Here is a 12097-nt window from a genome sequence, read left to right as displayed (position 1 = left end):
CAACCAGCCTTAGAACCAGGAAGACCTTGGTTTGAATTCTACAGGGTACATCCTGGATGTATGATTTTGGGCAAGTTCTGTAATCTGTCAGGATCCCAGGCAACTTTAACTAAGATGTTGAGTAGCTGCTGTGACAAGGAAATCACTTTAAAAGACTGATATATATTCTATGTAATTCCTTTGCTAAGCTGACTTGGGAGAAAGTTTCCTTACCTGGGAGCTCCCTACATCAATAAAATCATGAATCAGGAGTAAAAAGAATTTAATACAAAATTTTGTACTAAAACAATCTAACTGGGTGACATCTCAGAAAGAAAGAGCTATTAAGACCTGTTGATCTAATTTGTGAAATTACCTCTAGGGCAGCAAAGTGACATAGTGGACAAAGTAGAGAAACATTTATATCAGGAAGGACTTGAGTTACAATTTTACTTCAAATACGTACTATCTATGTGACCCTGGGCAAGTCACTTCACCCTGTTTGCCTCAGTAAAATGAGCTCCGTAAAATTGATCATCCGTAAAATGAGCTAGAGGAGAAGATGGCAAACCACTCTAATATCTTTGCCAAGAAAACCTCAAATGGGTCACAAAAGAGTCCAACATGACTAAAACGACTGAAAAACAAAATTAACTCCACATTTCAGATAAGAGAACTTGCCCAAAGTTATAGTGTTAGTTAGTGGCAGACCCCAGTCTTTGGACTTCTAACCAGTGCTCAATCTAAATGACCTTTAAAATGTTGCAGTAAACAGCAAGATTTTTGATTTAAACAGAAAACTAAATTTAATTAGTTTCATGAAGAAGTTTAAATTCATAAAGTGAGCCATGTAGTAAAATATCAAAAATATTTTTCAATCATCAAAGGCAACACAGAGAAGGAAAGAAGCAGTATTTGAGTTTTGAAACCCAAAGACACAATGAAGGCTCAATTCAGTTGCCAAAGACAGAATAAGTTACACCATGAAGATGTCATTTCAGTGAGATTCTGGCACAATTAAATCCTCTGGATAAAATCTATGCTTGGATGGACTAGGAATAATAAAAATCAGAGCCCACCAAACACTGGCCAAAGAATGAAATGGAGACTACCACACTAGGAGAAATAGTTGTTCCATAGCAAACCCAGGCAACATTGCATGCAGGGAGAAAGCCAATTTCAGAGAGCTGACAGGGGCAACAAACAATATAACACCTCAAAGATGTTTTACTAGAACATTATATAAAGAGGTTTCAGAACAAGGAGCTGTCGATTGATATTTGAATTACAGAAGGGAAATAGATAATATAGGAATAACGAACCAAATGTTGTGAAATGGTTACAAGAAACCATAACGTTCAGTGAAAGTACATTTGATAGACTTAATGACTACATTACAATAGTTCCATAACATGAAGGTGGGAATTTGGTCATAATAAATTAAAGATATTGCTGAGAAAGGGTTTTGATTGGGTCCGTTTTATGCAGGATATAGCTGCATCCTATTGGTCTGAATATAGGTTGTCCCAAGTCACATGCCACAATCCTAAAATAAAATAATTTATAAGGAAGAAAATGTGTTAGTAAAGTTATTTTCTTACTAGTGTTCCATTTTGAGGAATAGAACAAAAATCTCAAAACCTAACCACTTGTTTTTATGGCTAAAGAAGAGAACAACACAGACAGACTGTTCTTATTTGCGCTTACCCCCACTCCCTTGGCCAGTTAAAAGCTAAGAAACACAATTCCTCTATGGAATCCATATCCTGGCCTACTTGACTGTTTTGTGACATTGTACTCCATCAACCATATATTTATACTGCGGCCAGGCCAGGGGACAGAGAGGGACAGAGAGGGACAGGGACAGAGAGAGAGAGAGAGAGGGAGAGGGAAAGGGAGAGGGAGAGAGAGGGAGAGAGAGAGAGAGAGAGAGAGAGAGAGAGAGAGAGAGAGAGAGAGAGAGAGAGAGTGTGTATCTGTCTGTCTGTCTGTCTCTCTCTCTCTATATATATCTCTCTCTTCTAGGAGGAGAATAGGAACACACTGCTGAGAAATCCCCTGTCACTTCCTGACTGGTAGTCTACACTCAAAAATGTATAAGAAAAGGAATTAAGAGTTCTTAAGATAATAGACCATAGGTCATAGATTGTATAGTAAAATTTATCTCTAAAGACAGGGCCAATGATATTAATTCTTCTCCAGCTGACATTTGTATACTGCTTTAAGGATTGCAATGCACTTCACATATATTAAGTCATCTGATGCAGTGTGTAAGCGGGAGGGATTTGCCTCCCTTACCTTGCAGTGTCAGCAGCAGGGGCATCTGGCACAGGCTCCTTCAGCAGGTGTGCGGGCCGGTGGAGAAGCTGTTGCTACTGCTTCTGCTGCTGCTAGGGAGACCAGCGAGGCTTAAGCTGTGCCTATGGTACTAAGAGCGCAATTATAAGGCTGCACTCAGGCTTAATACAATCAGATCTGGGGAAAAAGCATGGCCTAAATTCAGACCAATATGGTAATAAGAACCACCGCTTTACTTTTCTCTAACACCTTACGCTCTTCAAAGTGCCGACATAGATATTACTTTATTTGGGACCTGCAACCTTGTGAGATTATTATCTACATTTTGATGCTAAAGAAACTGAGTTGGAATGTAAATGAAAAATCAACTGCTTCTAGAATCATAATGATGATAACTCCCATGACAGCCTTTTAAAGTTCACAAAGTACGTTCCTTTCAGCAACCTTGTGTAATAGGCAATGCAAATATTATGATCCTCATTTTACTGATGGGAAAACTGAACCTTAAGAATTTGGTTTACCCATGGCCTGACAGAAAATGGCAGATGTGGTTTCCAAACCCACATGACCCCACTCAAATTCAGTCTTTTTCTGGTGCATTCTACTATCCTGAATTCACCAAAAAAGGGATTAAAAGTAGTTAGCTTGCTAGGTGATTTTCACACATGAGAAGTTCATATTTTAAATGGCTGACATACAAAGCTTTGTATATAACTGGCAAGGACATTTTATCAAATAAGTTCAAAGAGGATCTGAAATGAAAAGTTGATTTAAGATTACATTTATGGCAAAGACTAACACAAATTCATATTTGGGAGAAGGGATATCTGAATTATTCTCTCCTAATAATTTATTTAATTACTTTTGATTATTTAACATCTAATAATCAGAATGGCCACTTGTGCACAGAATTGTTTAGTCAAAACTCAAGACAACAATCTATTCAAGTATAAGCAGATCTACATCTGTAAGGGGAAAACAGACATCAACAAAATCATCAATCACAAATCCTTTTAAGTTCTTATATGTACATATGTATCTACACTGGAAACACTTTAACAATGTTAATAAATAAAAGGTCCTAAAAAGGAATAGTGCAATGGATTCTTTATCTATGTGGATTGGTTGGAGCCAGCAGTGAAAATCTCAAAAATATCTATGCTTTCTCATGCTATGTGATTATTTCTTGTGTCCTTTCATAAATCTTCCCATAGAAAACTACACATTACATGTTGAGTTTCCATCTTATTTTTATTTTCTAGATACCAATCCAACACTGGCTTATTCATCTATTATCTCTCACTCTTGATCATACACTGAAAATGGGGTTAGATAACAGAGTCAGGTCAAATAGGGATAATAATAAATGAGGCAAAATATTTAAGCACTTTGAAAAGTGTAAGGTTAACTATAAAAAATTAATGGTGGCAATTTTTATTATTTCCACTCCATAATTCAGATTTCAGTCCATTGCCCTCGTTTTTTTAACAAGTCTAGAACATACCTACTTTGTGCACTGTATAGAGAAATAGGAAATATTACTTTTACCAGTTCAAATTCATCTATTCTTCAAGCCCCAGATTTAAGTTTCTCCTTTTTTTTGAAGGTCAGTTCTAGACATGATATTGAGTTCTTTATTTGATTGAACCCACAAGAATAGTTCATCTACATACTGATGCCAGCTCTATCTTATCTTCTTTTATGAACCTTTCAAAAACAACTGACCAGTCAGTATTAATTTGTTTAGGATAATAATACTGAAAATGTAATACTGCAAAATTCATTGATTGCTTTCTTTCAACCAGCCAGTAAAATGATACAAATTAACATTTGCCATCAGACTAAAGATGAAAAAAAAAATTAAATACATCACTATCATCTACTTTCCCATGCTACTAATTCTTTTGAAATTGAAGTACATGATTTTAGGGAAGTAAGCAAACCATTTTTAATATAGTTATTTTCTCATGTGTACTGTACAAAATCACTATATACAGTGACTTCCAACAGCATTTGTATCTGGGAGAGACAAAGATGAACAAGTGTGGTCCAGAGTTCAACAGAAGGAAAAGGAGAGCAGGCTACATTTGCTTTCTGGAAATTGGAAATTTCTTTTACTGACCCCAAGATCCCCATGAAAGCGGACACCCAATTAAAAAAATATTAGCATTCTGTGTAACTATAGTTAGAAAGACATGGAATTTAACCACCTCCAAAGAAATAAAAATGTGTATCATACAGAAAGCAATGGAAGAGTGAAAGATGAGTGTGAATAGGAGGCATCACACAAAATAACAAGGAACTCCAAAGAGCAGGGATAAATGATACTATTAAGGAACTGTATGATATAAAGAGAGAAGGCAGGGCAAGAACTAGGTATGGCAAGTTAATTTTGAAAATGAGAAGGGAGAGCACTCCAGCAATGACAGGGAGAAGGAACATGCCATAACCTATACTTTAGATATAATCATTTTGGCAGCAGTGTAGAACACTGATGACAAGAAAAATAGAAACTAAAGACAGGAGACCAATTAAAACAGCCATTATAATTATTGAAAAGAAGGCTTGAACAAAAGTTATGTGAATAGAGAGAAGAGGTCAGAAAGGAAGATGGCTGTAGAGACAGAAAAAGCAAGAGCTAGCAATTGATTAGATATGTGGGGTGAGGGAGAGAGGGGAGTTGAGGACAATGCTACTGTTTTAGACATGGGACACTGAAAAAATGGTAGTAACCCTTGAAATAAATAAGAACATTTGGGAAATTATTAGATTTTGTGGAAATATAATGCTTAAAACCTATGGAAGTTGATGATCACCAAGTGAGAAAAGTATTAAGAAAAAAAGATCCAGGATGGAGATTTGGTACACAACCACATTAGGAGGCCACAGCAAAGGAGACTGAGAAGGAACAGTGAGTTAAGACAGGTAGTAAGAGAACCAAAAGATAGTGATGTCAACAAAACTAAGAAGATGGAGTACGAAGGAAAAGAGTATCAAACACAGCAGAGACATAAAGATGAACACTGAGAAAGTATCATCAAGACCTATATCTCTACTTATTCTTCTTCCCTCTTCTCTCCCCCTTGTGCTCTCCCCCCACAAAATACTTGGAGATAGTTTATATTTTTCAAAGGGGGAGGAAAGGAACGCCCATAAGACTGGAGATATAAGTCCCTGAAGCACAATTACTTTTTTTAGTCACTTAATTGTGGGAGTTGACTGGATTCAGTTTAAGATTAAGAGAACTGTAGAAAAGGAAGAAATAAATGATGAATAAATGATGTAGACAGCTTATGTTTATGATACTCAATCCTGGCTTTGTGCTAACATTAGCAAAGTATCTTCACAGGGCTAGACTTGGAAGTCAGGAAGACCTAGGTTATAATCTTACCTCTGATAATACTAGGTATGTGACTATGGACAGATGATTTAACCTCTGTAAGCTTCAGCTTTCTTATCTGTAAACTAGGGATGATAAGATCTCCAAGTACTTATCTTACAGCATGGTATATGATTTTCAAATTATAAGCAATGGGGGAAACTGGGTGGCTCAGTGGATTGAGAGCCAGGGCTAGAGACAGGAGGTTTTAGGTTTAAATCTGACCTCAGACACTTCTTAGCTGTCTGACCCTGGGCAAGTCACTTAACCCCCATTGCCTGGCCTTTTACCACAGTATTGATTCCAAGATGGAAGGTATGGATTAAAAAAAAAAAAACTTAAACCTTGCTATAAATGATAATTATATTGTTCTTCTCCCAAGACACAGATCATTGGTTTTAAACATTGCTTTTCTCATCTTAGTGTCCTAATCCAGAATCTGCTCTAAAAAACAAAACAAACAAAAAAACTTCTTAACCTACCAAATCTGAACTATGGGTTTGGCCCCCTGCTGAGTAGCTTCAAAGGACCAGAGTAGGAAAAACTTTAAAGAAGGACAGCCTCTATTAGGGAACCTTATCTAAAGAGAATGAAAATGTCAAAATAAATGTACATAAAATGTACATATTAGAAAACACAAAGCGTCACAACAGCAAATTTATCAAAATTATTTTGGCTTATTATTTGTCTATTAAAACTAGTTAAGTATTATGGCCAGTGCCAAGGAGAGGTATAATTTAAATTCCAAACACTCTGCCACTTCTATCAGGAGGAAGTGGGGTTAGGAGAGGGCAAGGTTCATACTGCTACAGACTAAAAGCATCATAAACATGACAGGGCAAGTGATCATCACACTTCTAAAAAAATAATACTGTGAAGATATAGCCCTCCTTTTTTTTCTTTTTTGAGGGAGGAAGAGGTATACGATTACAAAAAAGGAGTATGTTATCAGGAGACAAAAGGCAAAGATGCCAAATTTCAACCGGCAGGCAAAATGCTCTAAAGGTTTGGGGGGGGGGGCGGGGGGGCGCCTGACTGTGAGTAGACTGCTGGGCCCTAAAATTCCCATAAAAGACAGACTATTTGGAAAAGATAATGTGAAAAATAAGTTAACATTTGAATAATAGTCATCATTTCAGAGAGGAAGAAGCTAAAGATTCAAAGCAGTATTTAGTCCAGTATTCTTTCCACAATATGCTCTTGTGAAAAGCCAGTGTATAATACCAGCAATATGTAGTCTCCTATTTACATTTCTTTCCGTTTCCAAAATGAGTAGATGCCCACTGGTTCCTGCAGAGAATTATATTTTTGTTTATCATTTATACCTAGAGACTGTGACTCTATACTCTATCCCAAAGGGGCCAAGTTGATAACTAAGACTGGCTGCAGTTTGCCTTTCTTTTTTTAATCCAGAATATGCCCTTTTCCCATTGATACTTAATAACTACAGCTACCCAATGGTAGCCAAATCTTCCCATTTGGATTTTCTCCATTTTTTGGATCTTCTTTATGTTTGGAAGAAAAGAAAATTCTCTAAACCTAAAAAAACATTCTAAAATATTTTGTTATTTTCAAGACAAAAAAGTAAAAGTACAGTAACTATATCCCAATGTCAAAGAGTCTATATTTATAAATATGTGTCCCTATGGCTTAATTCACCCCTTTCAGACCACCATTTGCTTCCTTTCTCTTCCCCTACCCAAATAAGCAATGTTGTCTTATTTCTGCCAAGAACACAGGAGATTTGTGCATTGCTCCAAACTAAACTCTCTTCTCCCTTACTAGGTCAGCTTCCCACTAGCAGAGTATAATGGAAAGAAATACTGGGCTTAGAGTCATGTGACAGACTGGCTCTGTCATTTATGTAAGTTGGGAAATGATTTAACTTCTCTGAATTTTGGTTTCCTAGTCTGTAAAATGGGAGTAATTCGTGCATTACTCTCTTTTAGTGCTGTGAGGAAAGTTCTTTGTGAATACTAAAAGGACAACAGAACATAAGCTGTTGTTATCCTCAGACTTGCAAGAACCTACCTTTATCAGAGTTAGCTTCTGTGTTTTGGCTTCCAGGTGACTCCGTCAATTAATCTTAATTGTATGTCTCTAGCTCAATCGATTCCCAGCAGAGGTTTCCCTTTACGTACACCCATTACTGGGATACCCACAGGTACCAACATACCTTGCTTTATTCCCAGCTGCTTCCTTAACTCATCTACTGACCTCACCTGTGGTTGTTAACTCTCCTTAGTTCCATCATTCTTTTACTACACAAAAATCACTAACTTGAAACTTCAATTAGTCTAAACATGGTGACTCCTAATACTTGAACAAAAACTTTCCTGCTTCCTTCAAGAAATAGTATTATTGGTATAGTGACCTGAAAAAAACTAGAAGTTAGGAAATATGTGCTTCACAAAAAGTAAATACTAGGGGTAGGTGGCTCAATAGATAAGAGTTCCAGGCCTTTAGACATGAAGTCCTGGGTTCCAATCTGAACTTCCTAGCTGTGTGACCCTGGAAAAGTCACTTAACCTCTACTGTCTAGGAACCAATACTTGGTAACAATTCTAAGACAGAAGGTAAGGATTAAAAAAAAAAAGGTAAATTATGAATTGGATATAACTAAACTAAGTAAGTCAGATATAGTATAGTGGGAAAAATTCTGTACTAGAAGTCAAGAAATTGGGTGGGGAGTTCTGATGGGGGGGACTATGAATGATGTTAGATTTAAAATAGTTTTAAGCATTAAATAGTTGTAGATAAGAGAGTGGGAGCCATAAACTGTGATAATTAAAATGTTTGGGAGCAAGGGAAATATATAACAATTATGACCGCTGAAATGTTTTCTACTGTGTCTTGGTTTTATATAAATATAAGATGGTCGCCAGGGAATGTATTCCCAATTTATGAATATGCCCAAGCCAACTGGGTTTTATAGAGAAATTTAATTTTCTATTAATTTAATTTCTATTGATTAATCAATAGAAAAAGAGAGAAAGTAAGAAAGGAATAAGAATGAAGGGCCTCAAGCCAATAAGGCCTAGACCTCAGTCCTAAGAGATAAATCAGTCAGTTGGTTTTATTACTCACCCAAGATCTCTCTAGGTAAGGCTTCTCATGCCAACCTTAGGCTCCACCTTCAAGAGAGCCTCCTTTCAAGAACTGTTTCCAGAGAATTCTCCTCCTGACCCCTCCTGAGTTCTCCTTCCACAGCCTCCTTCAAGACCTCTCCAGGAGCTCTCCCTCCAGGACCTCTCTCCTCTCAGACCTCCTCCAGAGCATCAACCTCCTTTTCAGAGCATCAACCTCTCTTCAGTCCTCAGACCCCGCTATCTTTAAGCAAAAAATCTAAGTTCCCTCCCCTCAGTTCTCATATCTACCAATCACTGTCGATGTCTCCCCTGTGCCAATGGTGGCTCTAGCTTAACCCAGGACCGCCCAGAGGTCTGTCCCCTTTGCACATGTCTGTTGAAGGTCATATTCTCAAATAATTAAATCTTGATCTTTGCTGCAGCCCTTCCTAAATCCTGTTACTCTGAGTAGGGTGGAGATTGTAGTTTCCAAGACCTGGTTCTGTCATTCCAAGTATCTCTATTGTATCAATTCTAAACTCAATCATGACTCAAAGAACTTCCTGTTCTATGCTTAAGCATAGGTCAAAGCCCTTTCCATTGTTTAGCAAAAGGTTTCTGTCCTAAAGTTGTCTTAAGTAGGGAGGAGAAGGATCTTCCCATGTCAAGGAGTTTCATATTCCAATAGAGTTCTTACTATCAGTAGGAAATTTTTTCAAGTATGAAATTCCCCAATGGGGAAATTTCCAACATTCATAAGTCTAAGAAATTTTAAGGTTTACAATGAGGAACTGCCAATAACATCACTGAGTAAATGTGAAGGTCAGTTCTACTTAATTACCCTTTTCCCTTGATTTATTTCTGTCACAGAGATTCGCTTGCTGAATGGATGGAAAATAGAAGTGGAAATAAAGGGGGCAGCTAGGTGGTTTAGTGGGTAGAGTCAAGCCTAGAGATGAAAGTCCTGGTTTCAAATCTGGTCTCAGATGCTTCCTAGCTATGTGACCCTGGGCAAGTCACTTAACTCCCATTGCCTAGTCCTTACTGCTCTTCTGTCTTAGAACCAATATGCAGTATTGATTCTAAGATGGAAAGTAAAGGTTTATTTAAAAACAATGACAGTTCTAGGAAATGTTTATAATTTCAAATGACTCAGGTTATTATCATTTCAGATCGGGAAACTGAGGCTTAGAGTATTGGTTCGAAGATGGAGGCAAGAGGTTTGTTTTGTTTTGTTTTTTTAAGTGGAAATAAAGATAATGTAAGAAAAGATAGCAAAAGAAATTTTAATCTTAAAAAGTTTCTCTGATATTTTCCATCTTTTTCTCCATTTTAATTATCACATCTCTAGTGCAGACACATCTTAGGATTCCAGAGTAGCCCCTACCACCCTATCCTGCACATGCTGCAAACCCAAAGCAATTATCCTTGAAAGATATCTTCTGCTTAAAAATCTCACTGGGGGTCTTAACATGAGTTTTCTTACTAGCTCTGAAGACCTTCCACAATTCAAATCCACCTTTATTTAAGAGTGTTTCTCTCATACATTTTCTAGTAAGCAAGTCAATCTTATCATACATTGGATATGCCAAGGGAATTTGCACTGGTTCCTCTGCTTCTCTTCTCTTGTGCTCCTAGAAGTACTCACACCAGGCTTCTTGAAAAAACTTCCAGAAGTTCTTATAAAGTCCAATTTCTACTTTGATTGAGCAATATTTTAACTGTAAACTTGTCACCAATACTCATAGTATAGTTGCCATTTCAGTCATCAGAAGCAAACTGCATAATCCTAAAACATTCTTCTTAATGCTCCTTTTTTTTAGACCAGCTTTAGTCATGGTAACAATAAATCTCAAGGGTTGGAAAGAACCTTATGGGTCATCTAATCCAAACTATGTCTATAGGAACCTCATCTTCAAACTGAATATCTCAAAGGAGTCACTTGACTTCTGACTGCATGTCCATTTGAAGAAGAAACCACTATCTGAGGGTGCCCTTTCCATTCTAGAACAGTTCTAACTGTTCAGAATTTTCTTTTAAATTGAAACTAAGTCTTTCTCTCTGTAACATTTACCCACTGGTCCAAGGACTCCTCTGGGACCAAGCAGAACAAGTAGTGCTCTGTACACAACAGGTACTTAATAAATGCCTGTTGCATGATGAAAAATTTTAAGAATGAATATTCAAAACAGTTTTTAAAATAAGAAAATCCACAGAACTTTTTCACAATAAATTTTGTCCAGACTTGATCTTATACTAGCACAGTTAACCATTTGAACCCAAGTATAGGTTACATTTACCCCTACCAAATTTCAACTTATACTTGGCCCATCGTTCTACCAAAGATAACTAAATTTACTGAACTACAATGTGAAAGCACAATAGTGTCATATAATCTGAAATCATCTCACCTGTGCCTTCATCTAAATCACTGGCAAAAATATTGAAGACAAGAGGACCAAGAGAGGAAGACAGAACAAAGAATAAAAAAGGTCAACAAAAAACTATTTAGATATTCAGAAACTCAGATAAGAAGCAATATTCAAAAAAGGGAAGCTTTGACCATACAATATTGTATACTCTTGAATACACAGGGTAGCAGCATTCCCTCTATGCTGACACTAGGACGTTGTGCTAACATGATTGTTAATCATACTGCTGAACTCTGGAAACCTCAATGATCTCCGTAGTCTTGAACATAATGTCTACTTCATTGCAAAAGTGCACCCTCACTTTTTGCTCAGGATGACATACCTTTTAAACCCATAACCCTTTTGGAATTAAGTAATTCTCTTTCCCTGAGAGTTCCCCCAATCTATCCTCTGTAATTCCTAGTCTCTAGGAAGAAGGAAGGAGTTGGGACAATGTTTAGATGTACCAGACCATTTTGTCTTTGATAGATCATACAATGTCATTCTCTCCTTGTTACGATCTTCTACTGATTCTCACTCCACAATTTTTTCAGTAACTTTAGTGACTAGCTATTTTCTACCACAGATCTAAAGCTGAGAGCTCTAGAGTTCCCCTTAATTTTGGATTTGATTATTCATTTTTGATGGGGGTGAGCAGTGATGGAGAAAGGCTCCTGTACTTTTCACAAGCTAGCAAATATTGCAAAATAGAATGAAGGAAAGTATATGTCAATCCTGTGCCTTCCACGCAGCTGATAAAAGCTTACCAGACATTCCAATCTTGTAGAGAAAAGTAAGTCAAGACACAGAAGAGAACACACATGTGCACTGGTAAATCTTTGCAATCAAGGGAAATTCCCAAAACCTGTACAAACTCCCTTTCCCTTTATTTGTATCATTAGTTCATCTTATGATGTGTAGAGCCTTACAAACACAACTTAACCTGAAAAAGTACCTGCATC

General features: G+C 37.0%; 1 protein-coding gene across 3 annotated transcripts in view; it reads right to left on the bottom strand.

Annotated features, from left to right (window-relative positions):
• The window catches only part of RLF (RLF zinc finger), a 109175-nt gene that overhangs the window by 27175 nt on the left and 69903 nt on the right, over positions 1-12097 (bottom strand). Inside the window, exon 1 of one of the 3 annotated variants that reach the window (XM_056795219.1) lies at positions 2278-6642. The exons of the other annotated variants lie outside the window; for them this stretch is intronic. The gene's annotated coding sequence lies outside the window, so the exon portion shown is untranslated. Of the gene's footprint in view, positions 1-2277; positions 6643-12097 lie in introns of those variants that run through there. 3 annotated transcript variants of the gene reach the window in all.

The sequence above is a fragment of the Monodelphis domestica genome, chromosome 4, assembly GCF_027887165.1.
Source record: "Monodelphis domestica isolate mMonDom1 chromosome 4, mMonDom1.pri, whole genome shotgun sequence".
Lineage (NCBI taxonomy): Eukaryota > Metazoa > Chordata > Mammalia > Didelphimorphia > Didelphidae > Monodelphis > Monodelphis domestica.
This window is presented reverse-complemented; position numbering and strand designations above follow the sequence as displayed.